This window comes from Pezoporus occidentalis, unplaced genomic scaffold, assembly GCF_034315485.1.
Source record: "Pezoporus occidentalis ecotype Australia unplaced genomic scaffold, CSIRO_AGI_Poc_V1 ctg74, whole genome shotgun sequence".
In the NCBI taxonomy this organism is placed as follows: domain Eukaryota; kingdom Metazoa; phylum Chordata; class Aves; order Psittaciformes; family Psittacidae; genus Pezoporus; species Pezoporus occidentalis.
The window spans coordinates 425,550-450,912 of record NW_026916093.1 but is presented as its reverse complement, the minus strand read 5'-3'; the positions used below and the strand labels follow the sequence as shown (position 1 = coordinate 450,912).

Genomic DNA, 25,363 nt, shown 5'->3' with positions numbered 1-25,363 from the left:
ACAACAGGCAAAGCTGGAAAAATCCTGCTGTTGCTGTGAGTATATTGCTATCCTTTTATTCTAACTTATGGCCCACATAGAAAGCTCCTATTGCTATGATCTTCACCTATATATTCTAATTAAATATTCTACATTCACTTACATAGTCCACTTCTATTGCTATCTTATTGCTAAAGTCTTCACAGGCAGAGCTGTTAAACGCTGATCAGGTTGTGGCATCTCCATCCTTGGAGATTTTCAAAACTTAATTGAACAAGGCCCTTAGTAACCTAATCCAACTTGGAAGTCAGCCCTGCTCTGAGTAGGGAATTGGACTAGAGATCTCCAGAGGACCCTTCCAACCTATTTTTTTTCTGATTGCACACTTCTTCTATGAACACTTCCATCAGCAAGCTCTCTAGTATATCTCCATGTTACAGAAAGTAAAATGGCATGCTACCTGTGGAAAAGTATGATCTGTCATAGCTGCATCAAAGAGCCTGAAAGCACAGGGGTAGGAGTGAGAACGAAACAACTAATAAATATTTTTTGTGGAACCTTCCCAAACTATACCTGTTTATGTACCATCCCTGGACTTCAGTGATTGGCAGCCCTGTGTGATTATTTCAGTAGTAAGGGTCTGTCTACCTTGCTACTTTAGTTCATGTCCTTATGTTCTGGATGGACTAATCCTGGAAAGAAGTAGTTTGCTATTTAGTTGTTAGTAAGGGCAACAGAAATTGCAACTTAATTTGCAAAAGACTCGGGCATATGCCCTTGGAGCAAGAGGCTCCATTCTGATCTCCAGTTACCTCTAAGCTCCTTCCCTGCACACATCTCTGGTGCATTACAGGTCCTTTCAAAAACTGCATTCTTAAAATTATCAGAGGGCCATCATCATCTTTGTTTCTCAAGAAGGACAGCAGAAGGCCAATATAGCAAAGAGATGGCACTTCTGTATATAGACGTGATGCACAGACTCCCAGAAGTTGGGGACAGAAAAGATGCTGACTTTTCTAAGCTAATTTGAGTCTTGCAGAACACCTGCAGAATTCATGTTTGCTACTGATTTATCCAGTCCATTTCTAAACAGTCTATCTTCTCTCTTTACATTTTGAATCCTAGGTGCAGGTACTTCTCTTTGGTTGGTATTCACTTCCAGGATTCCCGTCTATTTATTGCAGGGTTTTATTTTCCATTATGCTCATTTACACCACTTAAAATATTTTCTCTTCTTTCTCAGTTGTATGCTCACGCTAACTGCATTCACTGTCATCCCTGAACTGAACTGTGCCTATCAGCACTTTCCAGCTCATGTGTAAAGAAAGACGTACCATCACTGGCATCTTTTTATTCCTGTTTTCTGTCAATATTTTATTGCATTGAGGCATTCCCTCATTTCCATGTTCCTTAACACTACACAATTATACAACAAGGTCTCAAATGGTAGACAACCTGAAATGCTGCAGTGACTGCCATGATCTGGGCACTGGCTGCAAAACAGAACTGGCTCCTTCCTGTTTACTTTGAAGGCAGAACAGATAAAATGGTGGATGTCCTAACCTCAAAGCTAACTAGAAACTAATTACTACCTCTGCGCTTTGGAATGCCCTGCTACATTTACCCCTTCTTGCTTCCATTCTTGCATACATCCTTATCTCCACTTGATCTCCACACGATTTCTTTGCGTGTATCTCTCTCGCAACCATTACTTGGGTTTGGAATGCATTTCCCCTTGATGTTCTTACAGCGGGGCTGCCAAACCAGGTCTCTGTCAAAAACAGGCAGTGTATTTCTCACACAGCAGCTATAACTGATGCTTGAACCTTTCCTTACACAGGGAACAGCTCTCTGTCCTGCAGAGACACCAGGTTAGCAATGAACAAATTAGCTCAGGTATAGGAACCAGCATAGCTGCGCAGAACCCACAGTAGCATCCTGGCTCTCAGGGGAAGCTATGATAATGTGACTGTATGAGAATAATAGTACATAATGAACAATAATGAGGCAGTTTTCAGCCTCTGAATACAGGGAGGGCTGGGTCACCAACCAGACCTTTGTTCACTGCATATTAAACAGCACGGAGGGAACATGCCACAGGGCTGCTGATGTTGTTACAAGTGCTGCTGCTGGCTGATTCTGCCCACCCATGTTCCAGGCATTATTTCCCCTCTTCACAGATATGGCATCACCTTTTAGTAAATGCCCTCAGGTCAGAGATGCCTGTAGTGCCCAAGCACTGCACTTAACTCAGTGGTGTACAGATCATCTGTAACCCTAGTAATTCATAGAGACTGTACATAATTAAAAACAAAACAGACCTCTGCTTTTTTTTCAGATCCTAAAAACATAAGAGTGTAGAAATAATTCATGTTCGATTGTAAGTGGTACTTTTCCCGAGTGTTCTGCTGCACATCCTTCCTCTGCCTGTGTGCGACTAACACAGCTCCTGATATCAGTGCTTATCACTGCCAGTGTTGTGTCTCTTCCAGACATGACATTGACAATACATATTTAAAAACTGACAAAGTGAAAGAGAGAGATAGTATAATCACTGAATATTTATATATATATATTTTTATATATATATATATATAAAAGAAAAAGCCCCAAAGAACAGTAAAAAGCAGTGAAATCTGCCCAGAGACCTCACCTCAAAATTCAGGGTACCATGAATACCAGAGCTGAGGGTGAAGCTTCCCAAGACAAGCTTGCTTTAAACCACCTGAGCCATCACAGTTTTCCTGTCAGAAGTGTTGCTTCAGTAGTTAGAAGTCCTGCACAGGCTGACTTCCTGAATATTCACACAGCTTCTCTGATGATTTTGCAACCACATTGATCTTCATGCTGTTACAGCCACATGACTGGCAGTTTGTTTAAAATCTCTGATTGCAAGTTTGTGTCATACAATGGAAAACACAAACTCCTGAAAACATCACCATAAAATGTAATATGAAAGAGAAATCCCAGCAGAACGCGGCACAGCAAGAATGGGAGGCACAGAGAACTGACAAGAGAGGCCCGATGTTCTAGTGCAATAAAAGCCTGGGAAATTTAATCAACACAGAAAAGTAAAATAAACTCAAAAATCCCTTACAGGAGACTGATTAACACAATTAAATTAAACTCAGAGATTAAGTTAAACTAAGATTTAAATTTGCTGTCTGTTTCAAGCCTGAAGTGGGGTTTATGTGCCCCCAAATTTGTCCATTTTTTTCCATCTAAACCACAAGTCCATGAAAGTTAAGCCCCACTACAAAACTTGCCCGACTTACAACCTCAGAGCATCTTGACTACAGCAACACTGTGACAGTACTGGCAAGCACTGAGAATTGATCATACGAAATCAAAACTCTGAGATCTACAGGGGAAAAGTGCAAATAGCACACAGTTGATCATTTCAGAGAATAATAAAGCACAACACAAAGTCAAAATTCTCTCAGGCAACTTTACCTATGCAATCCAGCCAAATCTACCAAATTGTAATGGACTTAAATCATAAATGACTCAAGGCCTGGAAAGAAACAGCTCCTTCAAGGAGCTGCAATAAAGCCAATCTGTATTACATGAAGCACCAACAAGAGGAAAAGTGTCTCATTAAAAAGGAATAAGAATAAAAAAGAAGATAAAACATTCTGAAGACAAATATGGATGAACCAACTAGAAAAGCACAAAGAGCAGTAAGCAGGGAGAACCTGCCAACCTAAAAGATACAAGCAGATCAAATCAGCCATTGCTGAACTATGCTGTGAGGCTGACTTAAATATTTAACAGTTTTTTATTGACATATTTTTTGCCCACATATTTCCTTGTAAATTTCAAAAGCAAAACTTAGCTTAGCCTCATGAGTAATGCTCACAGGTGCTGCAGTTCATTTTTGTTTTTTAAAGTTGTCTTTTTTTTTGCTTGAAACAAGAAGTCTTTTACAAGAGATAAAATATACTTACAGTGGTTTCCAAATGGTATCACTCTTCAGGTAAATTACTCCAAGCCTTGGACCTAGTGCAGACGTTCATTGGGGCAGGGAACAGAGAAAGGCTGTGTCTGTACCAAAAAGAACCAAAAGGAAAGGTCAGGGTGTTATGAACCATTAGCTATATGCTTAGTTTTAGCTTATATGTAACTAACTGCAGCTGCAGACAAACAATAGCAAGTCAAGATAACAGGAACTGAAAATCCTGAGAAGTGTGAAAACTACAAGTAAGGGCAACCAAACATATCGAAAAAAACAGTTCAAACCAGGTTATTCTTAAGGAATGAGCAACTTGTGACTTCTGGCAAGGTGAACAGAACCAGTGAACAGCAGGAGACCCTTGGAGACCACCAGAAGACACTTGTCACAAGGGGAAGGACTATGGTAATGAGGTTGGGGAAATCTTTTACTACATCTAGGTTTTCCAGGAAAAAGAATAAATATGTATGTTTAAGCTGTACATAAATATATGCCTCATGCTGAGCTCAGAGGACACGATCGGAGGAGCGATCCCCCCGTGACCCCAGCACTGAAATAAAGGAACTGTCTGCTTCTTAACACTTAAAATTATGTGTTGAGAGGTTTCTTTATTGCTGTTTTGGGCAACAAGGGGGAAATAATAATTATTTACGAAGAGCATGAAAACTTGCTGCAATGCTAACTGGCATTCTCTGCTGTCAGTACAGCTGGCAGCAGCCTGGTAGCGCCAAATTCTTCCTGCTTCAATCCCTCCAGCCCTGGCTGCAAACCACAACAGTCAGTTCCCAGTTAGCCCACTCTGCCCATCCAACGTATTCTGGTGAAGTGAAGAGAGAAGGAAGATTAGCCAGCAAAGTACTATCAGTAGAATTCATTCTGGGAAGTTGCTCACTCTAATGGCATGAGTATGGAGCAGTGACGGTGAGCTAGCACAAACTTGGCATTAAAGTGCATCTCGTCAGAACAAGGCTAGTCCTGTTCAGAGCAGCAACAAACACTTCCTCGGGACTGAAAGGCAGGAAAAGGAAAGAAAAATCCTCTTTCTCTTCCTTTGCTGTCTCTACATCACAAAAACAATTGCCCATATCAAAGCAGGGGCCCCACTTACTCCCACGAACCTCTAGGTCTACTGTGGTGAGAGACTAGAGAAATCACTTCTAGTCAGCCTTTCAGGAAAGATTCAGCCCAGCAACAGTTTTATGCCTGAAATCTCCTGAGCTAAAGAGGGAGTTGGACTCAGTAGACTAATACAGAAAGGGATCCAAAGAAAAACCTCAGCTGCAATATTTATTAGAGGGTGATTTCACCACCCAGACCTAAGTTTTTGGAAGTATTTACATTTTTGGGGGACTTGAATCCCTTTCTAGACTAACATAACTCCTCCTCTGCTAGCTTCTTATGATCTTTGGGTGGCTCACTGTGGATGTTGGAAGTACGTCTGAAGTTAACATCCAGGGATAGAATTAAATCCTGCTCACTTCACCTATGCAAAGAACTCCTGGGACATCAGCATATTCAGTCCTACCCACAGTGAAGCCAATGGTGCTATTTCCATGAATAAATGATTCTGCCTTGTCTGATCAGACAAGAAAAGCAAATATTTGCTTTATCAAAGAAATCAAGAAGGTGAACGAAAAATGATAAGAGATGTAATTGTTATTTCACAGGTAGTTAATGTCACTGTGCAAGTTGGAATTTATGTCTGTAAATGCAACACAATAAAAAAACCCCACTGTTTGTGCAGCGGGAACACTGGAATGAGTGCCAGCAGACACAATGAAGGATTTTAGATGATACTGTAATAAAGTACTTGACAAAATATACATTCAGTTTTATGTTCAATTTATACATTTTGTAATGATGACGTTTATCAGAGACTGGGATATATGCTACATACTGATTTCAAAAGGCTACGTGAAATCCGGCAGCTGTACTTCACAGGGGCTCAAGCAAACATTTTATTTCATTCCAGTTTCTGTAGGTTCTCTCCTCTTGGAGTCTGCTTTGAATTGCAAATTGAGCGAATTCAAGCACACACACACAAAAATCTTCAACTTAGCCTGAACCTCTAAGTTTCACCAGGGCTTGGGAGATATACTATATGCCAGCACCAGGTTAGCTCAAAAAAAATCACATAAAAGAGTAACACCTTTGACCATTGCCAAGGGTTGAATTTCAAAGGTGCAACAATGCCTGAAGATTCTGTGGATTTAAGTCCTCGCTAACACTCAGCATGGCTTACTTTCAAGCTCTCCTTCCCACTTTCCTGTATATACCCACCTAGTCTGTGAATGCTGACCTTACTTCTTATATCCACTTTGCACATATCAGTCTGTCTTTTATCTGTCTGTTGCTCATCTTTTGAAGGCATAAATCCCATGTGCCTTAAAGACTGCCCAGTACTTCAGTTAACATGAATTTTTAACTTGTACTAGAAGCAGAAAAATCACAAGATCAGGTCTTTAGTCTTTACTTCTCCTCACTTCACTCCTAATTTCACACAAGAGATGCCTAAGAACTGCATGTACTAATCCTGCATATTTTGCCACCTCTCTTTTTATGTCATTATTGCTCTTCCAATCTCCAGGATCCCAATCCAAGTGGCTCTCTCTTGTAGCACTGCCTAGCACTCAATCTGCCTTCACATCAAGGGTCAGGCAGACAAGTTGTTAGAGATGGGCTGTTCAAAGTCCTCTACAAAATCTGGGCACTAAAATCTCTGTGAAAGGCAACACTTAAAATATCTTAAGTTTTCTCCATCATTTTTGCTATGGCCTGAGAAGATAGATATATCTTTTCCTCCAGTGTGACGAGCATAAAGCACCGAGATCATCAGCAGTTGATAGGTACATTTTAAGTATATAAAATCAACAAAGCTAATGGTGCTTCAGAAGACATGAGGAGTGCAACAGAGAAAGAAACACCCCAAAATTTTCCTAAAAGTATTACTCTATCTTGAGAAAAAATGGAGGAAAAGGATTTTTGACCATGAGAAGACTGGCAAAAAAGACAGACAAGCAGGACAACAGGGGAATGGGATGCATGACATTGGGTTAAGTAACTTCTAACCTCTACATGGGCTCCTTTATCCAGAAAAGGAAAGCATTCCATGTCTGCTCCATGAGGTACTGTGTGCTTAATTAAGATTTTGGAGGATAAGTTTTCTTCATGAATGCATTCCAGAAATGCAGACTCTTATTACTTAAATATTTCCACTAATGATAGTAACTTGGGCATTTTATATATGCTTACTTTTATTCCTTCTTTCTCTTCCCAAGCTTCATCTGGTAATTTGGAAGGTATAAGAAGCCTTAATTGTATTACTGGTTTTTATTAGGGAGGGTCCATTTTATGATAGCAGCGATGTACTACAGATTGTGATTTAAGACGTACACTTTAGGTCAATTCTATACTGGCATCAGTGGAATTGCAGTGGGCATTAAGTCAGGAAAAAATGTGGCACTTTACATAATAATGCTGATGATTAATGGCCTCCTGGACCATAACTCCATATTCTGAGGCAATGATCCTCCTTCTTCTCCCTCCTGATATTTGTGTCTTTACCCTTTCATCTCTTGTTAGTTACCTTTCTAGAGCTGTTCATTAATCAGCACCATTGATCTGATGTTGTCTGTCATGTCATATTACTTAAAACACACATAAGCAAGCATTGGCCTGATTCTGCTCTTCACACAACACACCATCACAATATTCCCTTTAGAGATGACTTAAATATTATAAACATCAATTTCCTGCTGGTGCTTGGTCCTGAAGTTTGCTTTTTCCATGTTGGTACCCCACAGGACATTTCTATCTTTAGCCCTGGCTGCACTGCTTTCTGCTCAGAGGCACCACCAAACACCTTCAGTATTCCCAGTTTGTTAAAGGCACTCATATACCTGACCTGCAAGAGACAATCAAGGAATAGCTCTTTCTCTTTGCCTTAGACCTAGTACCACAGTCTGCTGTTACTTTGTCTTAGTGAGTCCTGATCAAGGGGACTCATTTTCTTAGTTAATTGCTATTTGTTTTATCCCTACAATACTCTTTCCCTCCATATCTTCAGAAGTCTGCTTCCTTCTGCCTTTTGTGTGATCCCTAGTAATGAAAAAATTAAAAGACGAGCTTCTTGTGAGCTTATTTCTGATTATTCTTATTTGCTGTGCTGGCACAGTGCTGTCTATCATGAGGCAATGGAAAGTAAGAACTTGTTAGTGCCACAGAAGTTAGCATGCCTCGTCTTAATCCACATATTGTACAGGTCTCTTGAGTAAGGTGGGGTCATTTTTAATTGACGCTTTTCACAGCCATGATACATTTTCAGACTGAGCTGTCTAGGCTAAATGCAATTCTTTTTTGGTCACTTTTTCTCTCTGTGAATATCATTTTAGGTGAAATTCTTAAAACAGCAACAAGATGAGAACAGCAGTGTTAGCCATCAACAAATGTGATTTGAGACATTCTATCAGAAGGCCATAGCATGAATTTTTCACATCAGTCAGGGTTTCATCTAGGAGAGGAAACTGCTCATTTCTATATTCTACTGCGAACACTGTATGTGCACTATCAGTAATTGGGCCTGAAGTTCAGAAATTAATTTGTTAATGGATTGGACATTTGCAGAAAGATTGTTTAAAGAGGCTGGACTGCTCTATCCTGGTAGAGACCAATTTTGCACAAGGACATACATATATAGGTGCTGCCTATTTCCATTAATGAAGATCTCCTCATGCTTAGTGTGTTGGGTGTATGAACCCTACACTTGCAGAGAAACAGGTTAGATGGTGCCCAAGCAGACCAGATGTCTCTGCTGCAAGGTAAAGCAATGTTAGGTAATGTTAAGCATCTGTTCAGCTTTGCACACCTGACTTGAAATGGCGAAGATAACTGGTACCTGGAAGAAGCAACTATAAGTTAGTAGTTGGTAGGCTCAATCAGAGCAGAAGCAGATAACAAAAAGCCCTAATATAACATTTAGCTAAATGAATACAAAGCTGTAATGAATAGAAAAGCTATGATGCCAGACTGAGCTGTGATAGTGTGTCAGACCATGAGTTATATTTTCACTTTTGGTGAAGAAACAGTATTGTACATACAGATAGATATATACATACATGGTAACCATATATATACACATCTGTCTGCCTAGTTATATACACAATTATTATTTAAAAATTATGCTATTCTGACAAAATATTGCTGGGTATAACAACACAGAAATCTCTATATCCCTACTATGGAGTCTTCACAATCCTATCTGAATGTTGAATGAAACAACATACTTTTCAAAGCAATTCATTAAAGTGGGGTGTGACTGAAGAAAATACATAAAGTCATGATTTTATTGATGCTGGTGTCAAATATGGAGTATATCTTCTGTGCTCAGTAGAACTGCACCTACATAAGCTTTCCAGTGAACAGACTGATTTGTGGGTAGTGCTTGTATACTGCTGGAGTTGTTGAGTCTTGAGTGCTAGTTTCCTACAGATACTTAGTATTAATAGAAGCAGTTTGAGAGTATAAACAGCCTCAGGCATTCATGTGCTGATGCTGCAGGTTACAAGGCAACAGCATTATGGTATGAAACTCAAAAGGTTCATTGGAGGGGAACAAGGTAAAACGCTAAAGTTTTGAAGCCATGAACACTGAAGATGGTCAGAGTGTTGCCTTGTTACTAAGAAGTTGACAACTGGACAATATGACACTGCCTTGCTACCTAAAGCAAGGTTTTCACTAAACCAAAGTTATAGTTGTGCTGCAATTACTACCCATGTTTCTGCAACTGAAATATGAGTTGCCATCACTGCAATCACCAGAGACGAAGAAAATGTGTAGAAATTAAATTGCTACAGTAATATATCTGCCTAAGCTACTGCTTTGGCTAGATGAGCCAGATTAGCTCATGACAGATGAGCTTCATGAACATTTCATTGCCAAGGAACCCTGTCAAAATATTGGTGATTTCTCCGAATCTGTTCAACATCATGGAGATGTCAAACGAAATCTGAAAGGACATTATTTTTCAGGAAGAACAAAAACAATGAAAGCATATGAAGAGAATGAGCTGAGTCTTTTCCTCCTCCGCTACACATTGCTTTGGTTTCATTGAATGCTGTCCTCGCCAGTACTTTGGCATAAACCCTGAAACCCTTAGTCCCATAGATGTTGTTGAATTGAAGAAAGTACCACACATCCTCAAGGAACAGACCTGATGTTTCAGCAACCAGGTTTGTAAACTGATAACATATTTGCACCTAGGTTCAGGTACTGTATGATCTCAATACATAACACAATTTAATGAAGATTTACATTGTTGGTACTGGTTCTGTCATACACCCCTCCCTCCTGGTCACAATGGTACAGCACTTGATGCATCAATGTCTGGCTACCAGATTTGCAGTTCTTATGCTGAAAGCTGATCTTAATCAGAAGTCTGAAGTATATTGTCATACATCATAGAATCATAGAATCAACTAGGTTGGAAAAGACCTTTAAGATCATCAAGTTTGGAAGATGTTACAAAATGATAACTTGATGGGAGTTATGAATTCCTGTTTCCTTCGTGGCTTGCCACTTGCAGAAACTACGAGATAATGTTTATGTTCATTTAATTCCACATAGGACAATGGAATACCACCAACTATACATTTCAATGGACTTCAACCATTTACTCAAGGTTAACTAGGAAGTGAAACTTTCACTCGTACATCTGTTTCTCTCAAGCACCAAGAGCCAGGTTATCCAACAAATAAACAGAAAAATTGAACAACCTCCGCCCCCCCAAAAGACTTGGCATCATCTTGATGGAATTTCTCCCTCTCACTGAACATTCATTAAGTGACTTGTTTTACAGTGAGATGAAGAAACTTGCAGGATTTTTGCCTGCCTTTACTAGAGGAAGATTTACATTAAAAAATCATGTTGACGTGCATTCTGAGGGCAGGTCTGAGACAAGGAATCTTTTCTGTAAGTTTTAAGATTCATAACAACACTGCCCGAATGCTGAGCTAAACAATCATGCTACTGACAGTCAGGTAAAACACTCAAATGATTTTGAATATTTTTGTTTTGTTTTGTTTTGGATGACTGTCTTCTGTCTCTGAAGATTTCCCTTGCCAGTCAATCATTAAAGAGTCAGTAACCAACACAATGAAAAGACTAGGTAAAAAGCATCACGAACATGTTTTCCCGTATCATTCTTCCCATGTGCTTGCTGCCTCTGGCCTCAAACTGTACAAATGAAAGCTTGTTTGATTATGTCAAAAACTATATATAAAATATCACACAGGACCCACAGAGAAACAAAGTCACTCTGGGCTTTGGTTACTTTATCCATTGAGGAATAACTGACTACAGCCTTGGAGTACGTAGAACTGATCAAAGCATTTGCTTCCTCACAAGCAAAGAGAAACCCACTGTAGATTTCCTGTTTCATGCTTCAGTGCCAAACCACAATGAAAAAAGTTCTAGATGAGTATGTGAATTATTCTAAGACATTGTTCAATCAAATCTGATGGTTATGCACATTTGTGAAACTCGTCATTTGAAATGTCAAGTTACTGACAGCAATGTGTCCTGAGCTGTGATGTATATTTGTGATAATTATTTGCTTTTCTAAAGTTATGTATCATCTTCATCAAAACAGGATTTTTCTTAAGTGTTCCTGAAGTGTAGAGATGTGAGTGCCAGCTGTGTTATTCAGATCTGGGTTTTAAATACCCTGTGCCAAGAAAGTACAGAGTCACGATATGACTACAATGCTGTTTTTAAGGCACTTTGAGTTATTTTTCACTTTTCTCCTAAAACTGTATTCAGTGTGGCTGATGGAGAATGACTACTGACATTAATAGCAGCTGAAGTGATTTCTACTCTGTACGGTAAATACAGCATGATGTATTAATGAAAATAACATAACAGTAATTGTTGTTATTCTAACTCCAGAATTAGCAAATGATAAACTCTTGGAATTTATTAGAATTCCGCATTCAGCTCTCTTCTGTGGCTCTTTCAGACTATTTCTCTTGTTGTTACAGAACTTTCTTGAATGAAACTGAAGGCAGTTGGCTCTGTTGTTGTTCGTAAGTTCTGCTAATGTAGGAGGGCTGTCTCCTGAATGCTAAAAAGACCATTTCCAAATCTTCAGCATCTTCTTCCTTGACAGCAGAAATTACTACGCAGAACGGTTTAGATGATGCTGAAATGAAATTTTAGAGGAGATTCTCAGTCTTCCAAGAGGAGACAGGTAGGGAATGGCAGTGACTTGAGGGGACCACATAGCAACCTCCCTGCCTTTTATTTCTGGAAGGTGACACTCTGTAAGTAAGCACCCTACTGGTATTCACTTTGGTATTCTGAACATAACCCTGTTTTCCATCAGGAAAGAAAATCTGTGAGAAAAATCTGTGAGGAAAAGATTGGATCTTTGATTGTAGACAATCTGGCAGCTACCTTATCCCAACAGATAAGAAAATGGCACAGTTGAACAAAACCATGAAGATATTCTGATATGTGGGAGATACTCTGATCTCTGCCACAACCAGCAAGAAGTACCATAGGAGATGGATCAGGAATCTTAGCTGCAGGGGAGCTCAGACCTATGCTAGTTCAATCAGATTTCAAAATTTGTTCTAATGAAGAGTGCTGGCAGAAGTTCAAAGTTACTCCAGGTCTCGATTCTCCCTCCACATTACTATAAAAATGACTATAGAAGTGTTAACTGCAGAGAAGCCAAAAGCTGTTTTGGTTCCAGCCTTTCCCAGCAGGAGTAACTGAGAAAACAGAGTAGGTGTGCTAGTTCTGCTCACAGCAGCCCCAGCCTCCTGTGGAACACCAGAGACGCGAAGTGTGTGCAGCTCTGTCTCTCCTTGCAGCTCCTGCAGCCTCAGCCGCTCCCTGCAAACACCACTGATACAGATGCACTGGCTCAGTAACTCCAGAAGTCTTTGGAATTAGCATCAACCTACACTGCTGATAACCCGGTGGCTGTTTGAGAGGCAGGAGGTATCAGGAGAATGGCTGTGTTCAGCCAGCATTGATTTCTTCAGCCTTTTGTCTGTGTCTGCTTTCTGTCTCGCTTGGAGGTGGTTACTGTTACTACAAGTAGCATGAATCATGTCTCTGTTAAAAAACAGAGCTTCAATTGTCTTACATAACCCCTGGTAACTGCATGTCTAATAATAGCAAGCCATTTCCAGGTAGGGAATCTGTCTGTGTTCCAGACCCAGACACATCCACATGCACACACACATATTCGTATTACTTTCTGCACTTCAGTTCTGGGAAGGAGTGAGCTTTAACATGCAATATGACAGTTCTGAGTTGCAGGACCTGGCAGCTATTATTTTAAAATGCCATTTTTCACTTGTTGCCTTGAGAAGCCAGGCTGGAACACGCAATTTGCTTCACAGACTAAGCAGCAAGAGGAAGCAAAAAGAAAACCCAACAGCACCATTTGGTTTTGACAGAGAATTGAACTCCAAGGGCCATGGTTGGACCCTGACATGAAAGCTTGTCTCTTTCTAGATATGAACTCTCCTTCGACCTCTTAAAGAAGGCCCACATTTTGATAAACTTCTCATAGTTCTGACAAACCCTTATTTTTCCCACCCCCCAGTTTTCCCCTTGGAAAAGTAAAGGACAACATTCAACTCCCTCATTACTGTAAGGCTAACAGATAAAGCTGCAAATCAATAATGAGGTCTTCAAGTGAACCTGAACCTTCTTTATAAACTGAAAATACTAGTCAAATTGTAAGCCATGAGTGGTCAACAGAAAGGAGTTTCTGAAGATGACTATGGTGTTGGAAATTCAACTGTCATTCAGTAGGAGGTCAAGGAAGAAATTCTTGCTGGTAATGTTGCTGCCATTCTGAGCGACATCAAACTGCCTGTCCTTTTGCCAAATGAGACGAAATTGTGCTGCAGAGAAACATGCTATCAGGTCCATCAGCTTTAGTATCCAGATTTGGTTAATAACAGACACAAGGCTCTTCAAAGGGAGAGAATCAGAGAATCACAGAATATTCCAACTTGGAAGGGACACATAAGGATCATTGAATCCAACTCCCTGCTTCTTGTATGACTACCTAAACCAAAATCATATGACTAAGAGCATTGTCCAGATGCTTCCTGAATTCTGACAGGCTTGGTGCTGTGAGCACTTCCCTGGGGAACCTGTTTGCAGAGTAGTTCTAGACTGTTTCACAAGGTTTACCAAAGAAATAGTTCCTTCCAACCTCTCTTAACATCAGTCGGCGTACCTAGGCATCTAAACTTGAATTATACGCTATTACCAACATAAGAGCCAGACTACAGCCATTCCAAACTTCTATATTCTCTTGGTTAAAGAGATGGATTAAAACCAGTGATTTGGAAAGTCAATCTGACTTCTGGATTTGTTCAGCTTTGAGAGTTCAGTTTAGGTTCATCTCTTCACATTGCGGGAATGTAATAAACAGTTAAAAACTTAGCTGATGACATGATAAAAAATGTTCCTCTTCAGTTTTTATTTCTGTATCTATTATCTTCCTCAACTCACATAATCTTTCTTGAAAGTTTGTTGGAAGTACTTGTAAACAGTAAAGCTTAGTGGATCAGATGTCAGACTCCGGTTCTATGTCTACTCATACATTATAACCAGGAAGGATCTTTGGAGGAATCCTTATTTGCCTGTTTCTCAGGATCTACAGGCAGTAACTGACAATTTGATATTGTTATTATGGGATCGAGAGTCTTACTTATTATGAGTCCCCGGATCCACAAATCACCTTATGGTAAAGTCAGAATCAAACTAAACCTAAATTGTTTTTGAACTCACAAAGTGACTGGTCTAGCCAGCAATTGCAGACCAGCTTTCATGATGCCCTCCCACTAAGTTAGCCTATAATACTCAGACAGATTCCTGTGGGTGCTATAGGGAAAAAAATGGACTGCTGCTTTTATTTGTTATCAAATAAGGGCCTATGGCTCAGTAGCAATAAGCCTACTGTGAAAAGTCCAAAGACCCAAGCAAGTGAAAAAAAACAAATCAAACAACAAACTGTAGTTTATCAGTATCATGCAGTCATGAGCTGAGACTGTTACTGCCCTAGGGTAAGAAGTTCTTACCTTTTCTGTAGGAAATCAAATTAATTTGCCTTTGCTATCTAGTAATCCCCTTGTCAAGCAGTAAGAAATTCAGATATCGGCCGCTCTGTGTTACAACATACTACTCAGAAAGTTGAATGTGAAGAATGAATGGAAACCACAGACCATGCACTACTTGCTGAACCTTCAACATTCCTGCTAGAAAAACAGTATTAATATTTTAGCTGCTGATCATAGTGCTATGTCCCAGATTCCAGCTAAGCATCTGAGAACACAACAGATCCTGTGCATTCAGGTTATTTTCATTAGGATCGAAACTCCTGGAGGAAACATTTTCACTGGGGTCCCAGTAAAGAGTTAAACAGAAGTTGGACTCAAGTTTACAAAGCCATGCAAACTGGCTTCAAGTAGACACGAAACATCTATGCATCTGGAAAATGGAGCTTCCAATTGACTTTTCTGTACCATCTGCTCTCAAGAACATTTTCTGCTTGGGAGTTGCATAAGCAATGAAAAAAAGCACACAAACAACTTCCTGTACCATGTTTTCGGTCACTTGTAATGACGCATTACAAAGCAAACCACCTAAATATGCACAACTGTGCCTCACTCCAGATGACAACATGTATTATATAAGAGCAATGCCTGACATGGAGACACTTATTTTAAGGTATCATGACACAAAGAGCACCCAAGGGGAAATATTCACTACATGTGAGAGTTGGGGGCAAGTGTCAGGGAGAGTTTTGCCTCCATCTCGACAGGCTAAGTGCAGTTCAGAAGACTGAAAAATCAGAAAGAGGATTTTTGTTGGTTTACAAAGTAAAATGACAGAACTTGTTGCATCTCCTTCCATCAAGGGGAGTTTAACTTGTAATGAATGTAAAATTTTTGTTGTTATTTAATGTCACTTTAATGCATTTTAGATTCAAAATTATTCTTGTCCCAAAAGCTTTTAAAAATATCATTTGTTTAGACTCGCTTTGTTTGCCTGTTGGGAAGCCATGGCCTGATTTAATCTCATATTGTGGCATAAATAAAACAATATCCACAGGAATTAGAACACTTTCACCAGAATAAAAATATCTACCTCTCCAAACGGGTCCCAAGCCTTTAAAACTGTACATATGTATGCATTGGCCTCCTTTTCTTTCCAGTGACTGCACTAATGGACTTGAATGAAGACATATGGGAAAGCCCAGTACACATGCAAATGCAGGGAACTGCTGAAGATGAAAGGGAACTGAAACAGGGTGTATAGCTAAAGGAAGGTAGTTTGCCTCTACTTTGGTGGATTTCACACTGAAGTTGAAATGAGTTTCCCCACTAATGAGCAGACTCAGGCTACCAGTTCACAACTCTTACCATGGGATCACTCTGCAGTATAGATCTGGTTTGGGCATGGGCACATGATCACATTACTATCAAATTAGCAAGAGTTTCTGTCGCTGCAGATGATATATAATCTAGCCTGCAGTCAGAGTGGTGCAGACAGGTGATATCTGACCTGGCATATAGCCCTCCATGTAAAGTTGTCCATTTGTTCTGAAAACAGTCAAACCAGTATGTGAATCATCCTAGATCAATACTTTGTGTTATACTGCTACAGTGGGTTTGATAGTGTATTATGACCCAGATTCACTGTGCCATCAAACTACACCTTCAGAAACTGCCCCACGGAAGCATGGACGCAACTAGTTCTACCGATCTACAGGGTAAATCTGGGGTTGCAAACAGCTCTAGGGAAGACAAACACAAAAAAAGGTGTAAGAATAAACAAGTTAACTTCCAAATCTGCACCTATTACTTCCCACTTAACACAACCAGATTTTCTTCCTACCTTCAAAACACAGCGGTTTTGTTGTTAATATGGGGTTTTCCTAGATAATGGACCCAGTAGTCTAGAATCTGCAGGACTAGATTAGTCTCAAGAGACTAGTCCATCTCAGCCTGTGGCAACAAAGTCTCAGGTAAATGAAACTTGTTTTAAGATTTCAGCTGAATTAAGCCAGTGCACAGTTCATACAGGTCACCTCTGCATGGGAAGGAACATCAATATGTTTTGTGTATCTACAATTCATTAATAGCAAAACCTGGTTCATATCCTCTTTGCTACAGCATCCTTCCTCTGCCTCCCTCTGCTGCCTGGCCCCCTTCCTGACTCTAATGCTTTACACCTCCAGCCATCAGAAGGACTCCATATGAAATGTTGTTTATAATTACGGTGGCAAGACTCCTCTGGTTTTCGTGGAAGTTACATCCTCATAAATGAGAGCAGAATTTGGCCCTCAGTCTTTTCCAAAGGAAGACTAACGATCAAATAATTTTCTCACATCTCTGTTTGCACTTTCACAGTCTGGTTACATTGATTTGTGCCTCATAAGTAGACGTTTCCTTTGTTGGTTACAAATCAATGTTATAGACCTAGCCTGCCTGCACATTTTTCCCCTTCCCTCTCACTGTGTGAAAAACAAAGTGCAGCTTCAATTCTTCTTGCTTTATAAATGTAAACTTCCTTGATGAAGCATAAGAGAGAAAAGCAGATAAAATTCCAGCTCTCCCTCAAAAAAAACAGGAAACGTCTGTGCTTAAATTTCTAATTACTGAGATGCTTTATGGGATGATAAACACCTTTATCATTTCAGCCCTGCCACAGTTTTGTTAACCTAGTTATAATCCTCTTCTTCACATATTGCAAGATTTCCCATAGCAGCCCACTGTGATATCACAGCTATGACTTCATGGCATGAGTAAGGGGAAGAAAGGCAAAGGTTTTCCTCTGCAGCTGGACTAAGCTGACACACAAACCTCCTGGAAAGGATAGGAAAGAAAAGGGTTTGCAATTGCTGCCTGAGAGGCAATAAGCTTTTTGACTGAAGTATGAAAATACAACAGTGAAGATAGATGGGTATTTTACTACAAATGGATACGCGTGATAATAGGAAAGAAGCAGTAAGAAACAGAGCCATCAATCAGAATTAATCACGTGAAAGAAGGTACAGGTGTAAATGTGGAACATCTCAGATTGATTTGCCTTTATTAAAAGAGAAGGAAAAAAAAAGTTTTTCAAAAAAGAGTAAAATGAGCCTCAACTCAATCTCATCAATTTTAATACTATGAAGAAGTTCAGTAAGCGACAGTTCCACCAAGCTGATGGAAGACTTGTGGCTGCCAAAATAAAAATAGAAATAAATTAGAGATGCCATCAATAAAAATAATAAGGTTTAAAGGATGTGAGATCAAAAAAGAAAAGTTCTACAAATACGAAACAAGGCTTGCTACACTGCCATCGCCACCATCAAAGAGGATCCTCAGAAGTCAAAAGGGAATTTTATTTATTTTAAAGAACAGCACTTGCAATCAGGAAATCTGGGTCCTACTTACACCTGTTCTGGGGAACCCATGCTTGGCTTTGAGAAAGATACTTCAGTGCTCTGTGCTACAGCTTCTCTGTAAGGCCAGTCAAGATAATAACAGACAGACTTTACAGGCATTTTAAAAAGCTTAATTTACGGGTGCCAAGGAAACACTTTAAAGTTTTTATGTAGAAACTGTTAGATGGAAGGAAAGACAAGAAGGAATTTACAGATTTGGGGAAAACTTGAAAAAAAGATTCCACAACTGTCCTGGAAATCATAGGAAAAGAACAAGTAACTTCCTTTTTAGGATTTTATTTCCAAAGGAAGCTTAAAGCTTCCCAGCCACATGGGCAAAGAAGTTGCCCCTGCAAATAGTGTAAGAATCAGTGAGTAGGTGGTACCGGGGAGCCCTGGCTTTGCTGTGTGCTTGCACAGCCTCACTGCTGGGCTGCGACCTTGCCACTGTATGCATGCACTTATTCCCAGGGAGATAGCACCCTGCTGCTGGATGCATGGGAAGAGAGCTGAGGAGAAATTATGACTCCTTGGATAGCTGTCAATTTGCCCAGACTCTTGCCAGCAGCAGTTCAGGTAAGAAAACATAACTGTTGCTATAAGACTTTGGGGACCAACTATTCGGTCTCTCTATTCTATCAGTCTGTGACAACTACCTGCTTTGGTTGTGTTTAAAATGGGCCTGGCTTTCTAAAACTTTTGAGTATTGTAATAGGAGATTGTGTGGAATACCCTTGATAGATTAAATCCATAAACTAGGTTAGAAAGAAAGAAAAAGAGGTACGAAGTAAGAACACTGAAATTAGGAGAATTATAAAAACAAAACAAAATTATTCTGATCTGATATAACTTTCCCAAACCATTTTATTTAGACATGAGTGACAAACATATCAAGGTGCCACGAGTCAGACAGGCAGAATCAAATCTGCTCACTGATGTTATTTTGGTAGCCTCCATCATACTCATAACTCTTGTCAGTAAGACTTAGTCCTAAAGAAAGAACACAAGAGATGAAAGTGCCCAAACTTAGGTTATTTTACTGATTAAGAATATAATCTGTTGAAAACCCCAAGCAGTGATACGTTACCAATTCAAAAGGACTACCACAAACATATTCATCTATAGGACAGACAGAACTCAACATGCATTTCAACACAAATATATTTATAGCTACTTGTTTACAGCATATGGTGCCTTCCACTGTATTCTGCATATTTTTCTTATCTTACACTATCAAAGTTAACAGACAATGGAAAGGTATCTACCTTATCTTATCCTTCAGGCTTCACAAAGACAAAAATTCTGTCTTTTCAATACCAAGCTGCAATTAGCCCAGAGGTCATGACATTGCAGTTAGCACAAAAGTCACAGTAGTGCAGCTACCCAGGGGGTTCCACACTAAGAACTAAGCATGAACCCAAAGCACACTGAGCATATAGAAATATATAGGCTTTTTTTTTATGTCTGCATATATGCATGCCAGGAGTAAATATTTAAGGAACAAACAACATGATAACATGAGAATGAGAAAAATAACGATAATAAGTGTACCAGTGATCAAAATATCTAATTGCCCAATAAACAAAATCTGTTTACCTGGTGATGAGCACTGTGGAGAGAAATGAAGTCTTCCCTTTTATGTTTCATGTATTTTAAGAAGCTGCCCAAATTATTTTTTTCATTTAACCTGGCATCAGTTCTGTTGACAGTAAGTGCTAGAGCAAAACTTGTACTGCAACACAAACACCTTAAAAAATTCCAAGGTATCTCAACACAGCATTTCTTTTTGTTTCTTTTTATACTGTTGTATGGATATACCTCAAAAGGAGAAACATATGGGGTCGAGTCAAAGACTGGGGAGAAGTGCCCTGACTGAACATTTTGCTGCAGGTACCTGTTACTTTAACACCTATTCTCATGAAGATTCATCATGGGACAGGATAATGCACTTACACTTACATTTTCAAAGAAGCCTTGGATGGACTTAGATAGCTAAATATTAATGCCAATATTTGCTACACATTGGAACAAGTAGCCCAAAAATCTCAGCCCACAGGTTTGGCTCAGAAAGCAGATGGAGCTGAACTATTAACTACAGTATCCAAAACACACGTACCATGACAGGATTCTCCTGAGTTCTATGACAATTACACTTAAAGTAAAAGAGGAAGCAAAGGGGCTGAAGAAGCCTGAAAGGAAAATGAATAAATTCAGATCAATGGAACAGGCCTGAAGGTTGCTAAAGAGTTCTTTTAAGAGCTACAGATGATGGCCACAGTCTAGACCAAACACACACACGCACAGAAAAGTCAAGATGAATCAGCACCATTAAAAGCTAAGTAATCACATCACATAACAGTGAGATACAGCAATAGTCTCTCTGTTTCTGCTCTGAGGTGAAGTCACCTGGAATGTGACATTTGTTTCTGGGCATCTCCTCATCAGAATGATTGGAGAGAATTCAGAGAAGAGCCAGATAAATGATCAGGGTGGTGGAAAGACTGAGCTATTAGGAAAAGAAATGAAGAGCTACATCTGCATAGCTCAGTGACATGCCAGTGACTAGCAGACGAAGGGAAAGGCATGAAAACAAGCTGCTTTTAATTGAAAGGTACAAATGCCAAAAAAAAAGGGGGGGGGGGGAAGAAGAGAGGATAGCTAATAAAAAAGGTGCATGGATAAAATCAAGAACAGTAACAAAGCTGAAATTCCAGGGAGCAAATAGGGCAAGTCTGAAGAGTAGTCTCCTTAAGGAATAAACTGTGTATATAAAACTGCCCTAGACAAAACACTAGACATGTGATGCACACACCATCCTTCACTGGCCCTGGGGACATGGGCTGAGCAGGTCTTGATTGTTTTTCCAGTTTGATGACTCCAAGGTACACTGTGTTTTTCTGGCCTAAAAAGCATCCGCAAAAAAATGGAAACCCATGAAACACTCTTTGGCAGGTTAGATGATGATTAACCAGAAGACGACTAAATTCATATTCATTGGATAATCCTGTAAATTAGATAGAGTTGTATATGAAGAAATGAGTAAAAGAATAAGGAGCAAGTTGAGGAAATGGCTCTTTTAGCATCAGATGGTACTATAAGGAACAGCCACACAGCAGAGGCGATAACCCACTGAATAAAAAGAGCAGCAACTATGGATCAGGCAACAAGATGTGACAATGGAGTCAAGGAAATGACTGTACGGATATGTACTCTTGAACCATGAGTTTCCAGCTAGTCTAGGGCAAGTTTAAATGCTTGCATCACAAATCCCGCGACCCAACTGTGTGAAAAAGGAACTAGTCTGTCTCTATAAAGCATTCTAAGAAAGTCAGTGGCAGACAGAGAGAGTGAGCCTTGCACTGTTCCATACTACTGAACCATGGAAATAAGTCTGCAAAAGAAAAAACAACACTTCCCTCACTTGACTATTAAAACACTGCAAAAAGCTGCACACACAGGCAAAAAGTGTCAGAGACACACACAGTGGGTGGCAGTGGAGGGAACCCAGGGTCTGGACATAATGAGATAAAACACTACTGTCACTTTCTATCCATGCTCCCCCAGGAACGAGGAGTACAGACAGGAAAACCTCCAGCTAAACCTGAGACGTAAAAGTTATTACATAAAGCAAACCAGATCCTGACTGATTTCAACCCGCACTGGATAGTCTTCAGCAAAAAGCACAAACTCTGTCTTTACAAGATGTTATCAAAGAGAAAAATTAGGTTAGTGGTATATTCGAGTGGCATCTGTTCTTTGTAGTTTTTTGGAACCAAGGGGAATAAAACCTCAACTTTCTTTGGACCGGAAACACTTAATTCCCCTGTGGTCTTACATAGGAAGAGATAACTCAGATTTGGTGCTGCCATGTAGCCCTGACAATGCAGCACCTTCCTCACACTGCTAAGTTGGCCTGAGATCTTATGAGTCTGTGGCCTGTAGGATCTTCCTATGATGTGAAAGGAAAACATCTCAGGAAGTTTCAGGTGATATTATGCAAAGTTCATCTTTGCTTCTGAGTTATTCTTCATAGAATCATAGAATGGTTAGCTTTAGAAAGGATCTTAAGATCATCTAACCCCCCTGCCATGGGCAGGGACGCCTCACACTTCTGCTAACCTTCCTCACTGGTTAAGTATGACATCCAAAATACTCTCCCTTTGCTCCACCTGCAGAAGCACAACTTCAAATTCAGCATTAAAATACATGTTTGGAGAAACAGAGCTGTTTGTACCAGCAATGGTGCTTCATGCACAAAATAGTAAATATAAATGCAGTCCTGCTTACTGTGCAAATCATGTCCTGAGGATGAAGGTCCAATGAAACAGTGATTTCAGAAGCACTATCAGACAAGGTATTCTCATTACTCACCAGGCCATGGCAAAAAAACCACTCCCCAATCCTTGTAAAAATCTGTGATTTAAAGAAACATTGGTTGTCTCCTCTCATAGCCCAACTCTACAAACAGCTGTGCTGGCACGAGTAGAGGAGTTGTGCAATGTGTTGGCAAATCTGAGTAGCCAAAGAGGGAAATTTGCTCAATTGGTTTGGTCCCTGAAGCCCATGTATTGACAAACCACAGCCTGTGACCCTTATTAGTTTTCTTCAGCTCCCTGTTAACTAATGGTATGTACCTGTCCACCTGCAGAGCCAAATATAGCTTCTTTTAAAAGCACAGAAACGAATCTCTGCTGAGCCTGACAGAAGACAAGTCCACTGTATGTCTGCCTGGTGCTGTGGAGTCCTGTGATAAAGGTGGCTTGAGGCTGTGTATTTATTTTCCAGCTGATGCACACTGATAACTTGACCTCTACACTTAACTAGATCAAGTAATATTTCATTGCTTACCTCAGCTTATTCAGGCCCCGTATCCCTACAACCTCATGTACGTCACAGAGGACCTTCCAAGCAGCTGACGGACAAAACACTTCTGACAGCCATTCTGGCTAGGATAACACTTAAACATGAGGAGGAAATACAATGCTGCTCACTCCCCCAAGTGCGAGCCAATTTTAAAGTTATACTGTAAGTCCTTATAGATAGGATTCTTTAATTACCTTCAGCCTATCCAGACCAGCACTCCTAGCCCTATGGGTACTGCTGACAGGAGTGACAGCTGATAGCTCTTCTAAACAAAAAGCACAACACTGCAGTCACTAGTGACTCAAACTGCCTAAAATGGTGTGATTTTTATCACTTTGACAATACTTATTACAACTCTCTTTAAGCATAAAGGGATTTTTAACAGTTGCTAATATTATAAAAGAAGCTTATCGAAAGTTTGATGGGCGGATGTAAACTGGTCTTTAAAATCACATTAAAAGAACAGTCTGACTTTGCCTCATTCCAACATTAAAAATGTCTCTCATCTCACAGGAACAAGCTTGGCCCTCCTTTCCTCAGTTTACATAGCCTCATACTCAGCTCATTCTCCCATTCTTCCTTTTCCCCAAAGCCTGGAGTAACAGGGCTCTCCCCCCCAGTATAACAAACTTTGACTTCCCCTGAGGAAGGGTACACGAATGTGGTAACCAGTGAGACAAGGCATGCAAGAGAATCAATGGCTAAGTGTATCAGGCTAATTCAGCTGTTTAAAAATCCAAACAAACCCTATAAAGCCTCTCAAAGGTCAAAAAGCATCTCATAGATTGTGCCTGAGAATGACTTGGAAGTTGGTGTCATCTAGAGAATGCTAATATATTAAATTCCATGGCAGAAAAACCCACTATGTATATGAGCTGAAGTTTTTAACCATCCCCCACAGAGATAATCATAGTAGGATCCACAATGAGATCTTGTTACAGTTCCCCATCAAATACTAATGTAAACAACATCATGCTTCTATATTCAGAAAGCATCTACATCTCTGACAAGTCTTGTAAGATTTCTGAGACCACAGCAACAAAAGCTAGTCAGATGCAAGTAAGTCTTAATTTCCAAATACAGGTATCTCAGCATCCAAGGGTGCACTAGAATTTTTTTCTGGCTCATAAAGTATTAGGTACTAGAATACTTAATCTCTAATTTATATCTGATTCAGCTCCTGCTAAAATAAGAGATGCCGGTGGATCCAAACAGGAGGCTAGGACTTTTCAAGAAACTCTCCAGCCATTATCACGCCTGCCTAGCTATGATACATAAGATGCTTTTTCAGTCAGAAGCAATGAGCATGGCTCCAAACAATGCAAACTGTGGTGCTTTTAGTAGAGATCTGCACACCCTCCCCTGTGTATCTGACCTTCTGTATACTGTCGGCATAGGTGCACCTACTGCTGGTGCAACAGATGTTAAAGCAGGAAAACCTGACTCCCAGAGCAGAGGGATTAATGGGGCATTAACATTAAGGCCCCAGTCGCGACCATTAAATGCTAACAGCTTTAAGCAAGTTATCCTAAACACAAGCTTGCTGTGTGAGCCACTAGAACTTAGCTATAGAACATCTGGGGCCAAAACTTGCCCCAGGATATGCATGAAGTCATCCTGGTGATGCTAATGGAAAACCATGAGCTATATATTAGAAAAGCAGTCGGTTCTGAAAAGGGCTATTTTAAAGCAGAACGTAACAGGTTATCTTTTACTGAATAGTTGTTTTACTATTTACAGTTGCAAAAATTAAGCATGTCACAGATGCCCGGACTCATCAGCTGGACTCCCATTTACATTCTTTACTAACATTACCATAAAATCAGTTAAAGAAAAGCTTGGTTGAAAAGCCTAGTATGTTGAATTAATGTTCTGTTAAATCTGGCAGATTTTGTCCATGGTTCTTTACTGAACCTTGTTGTAATTCTCCTTTTGACACTCTTCTGATGCACCTTTTCCCATCCAAAGTGTATTTCATGGTCCAGAGACAGGTTTTGACTGAGTGGAGTGTATTTTCACCTCCTCTTCACCTCCCAGAGCAGTATTTCGGGACCCATCATAAGATGTGCCATTAAACCTAAAGCATGCACATGGCTCCTCTCACATTGCAG

At 40.0% G+C, this 25,363-nt stretch overlaps 1 protein-coding gene across 16 annotated transcripts in view; it reads right to left on the bottom strand.

The window, feature by feature from the left end:
* ZBTB20 (zinc finger and BTB domain containing 20) overlaps window positions 1–25,363 on the bottom strand; it is a 481,207-nt gene that overhangs the window by 58,537 nt on the left and 397,307 nt on the right. For 14 of the 16 annotated variants that reach the window (XM_062602027.1, XM_062602023.1, XM_062602022.1 and 11 more), the window contains one exon: window positions 3,927–4,023. The gene's annotated coding sequence lies outside the window, so the exon portion shown is untranslated. The other 2 variants (XM_062602036.1, XR_009961441.1) reach the window with 2 other exon arrangements.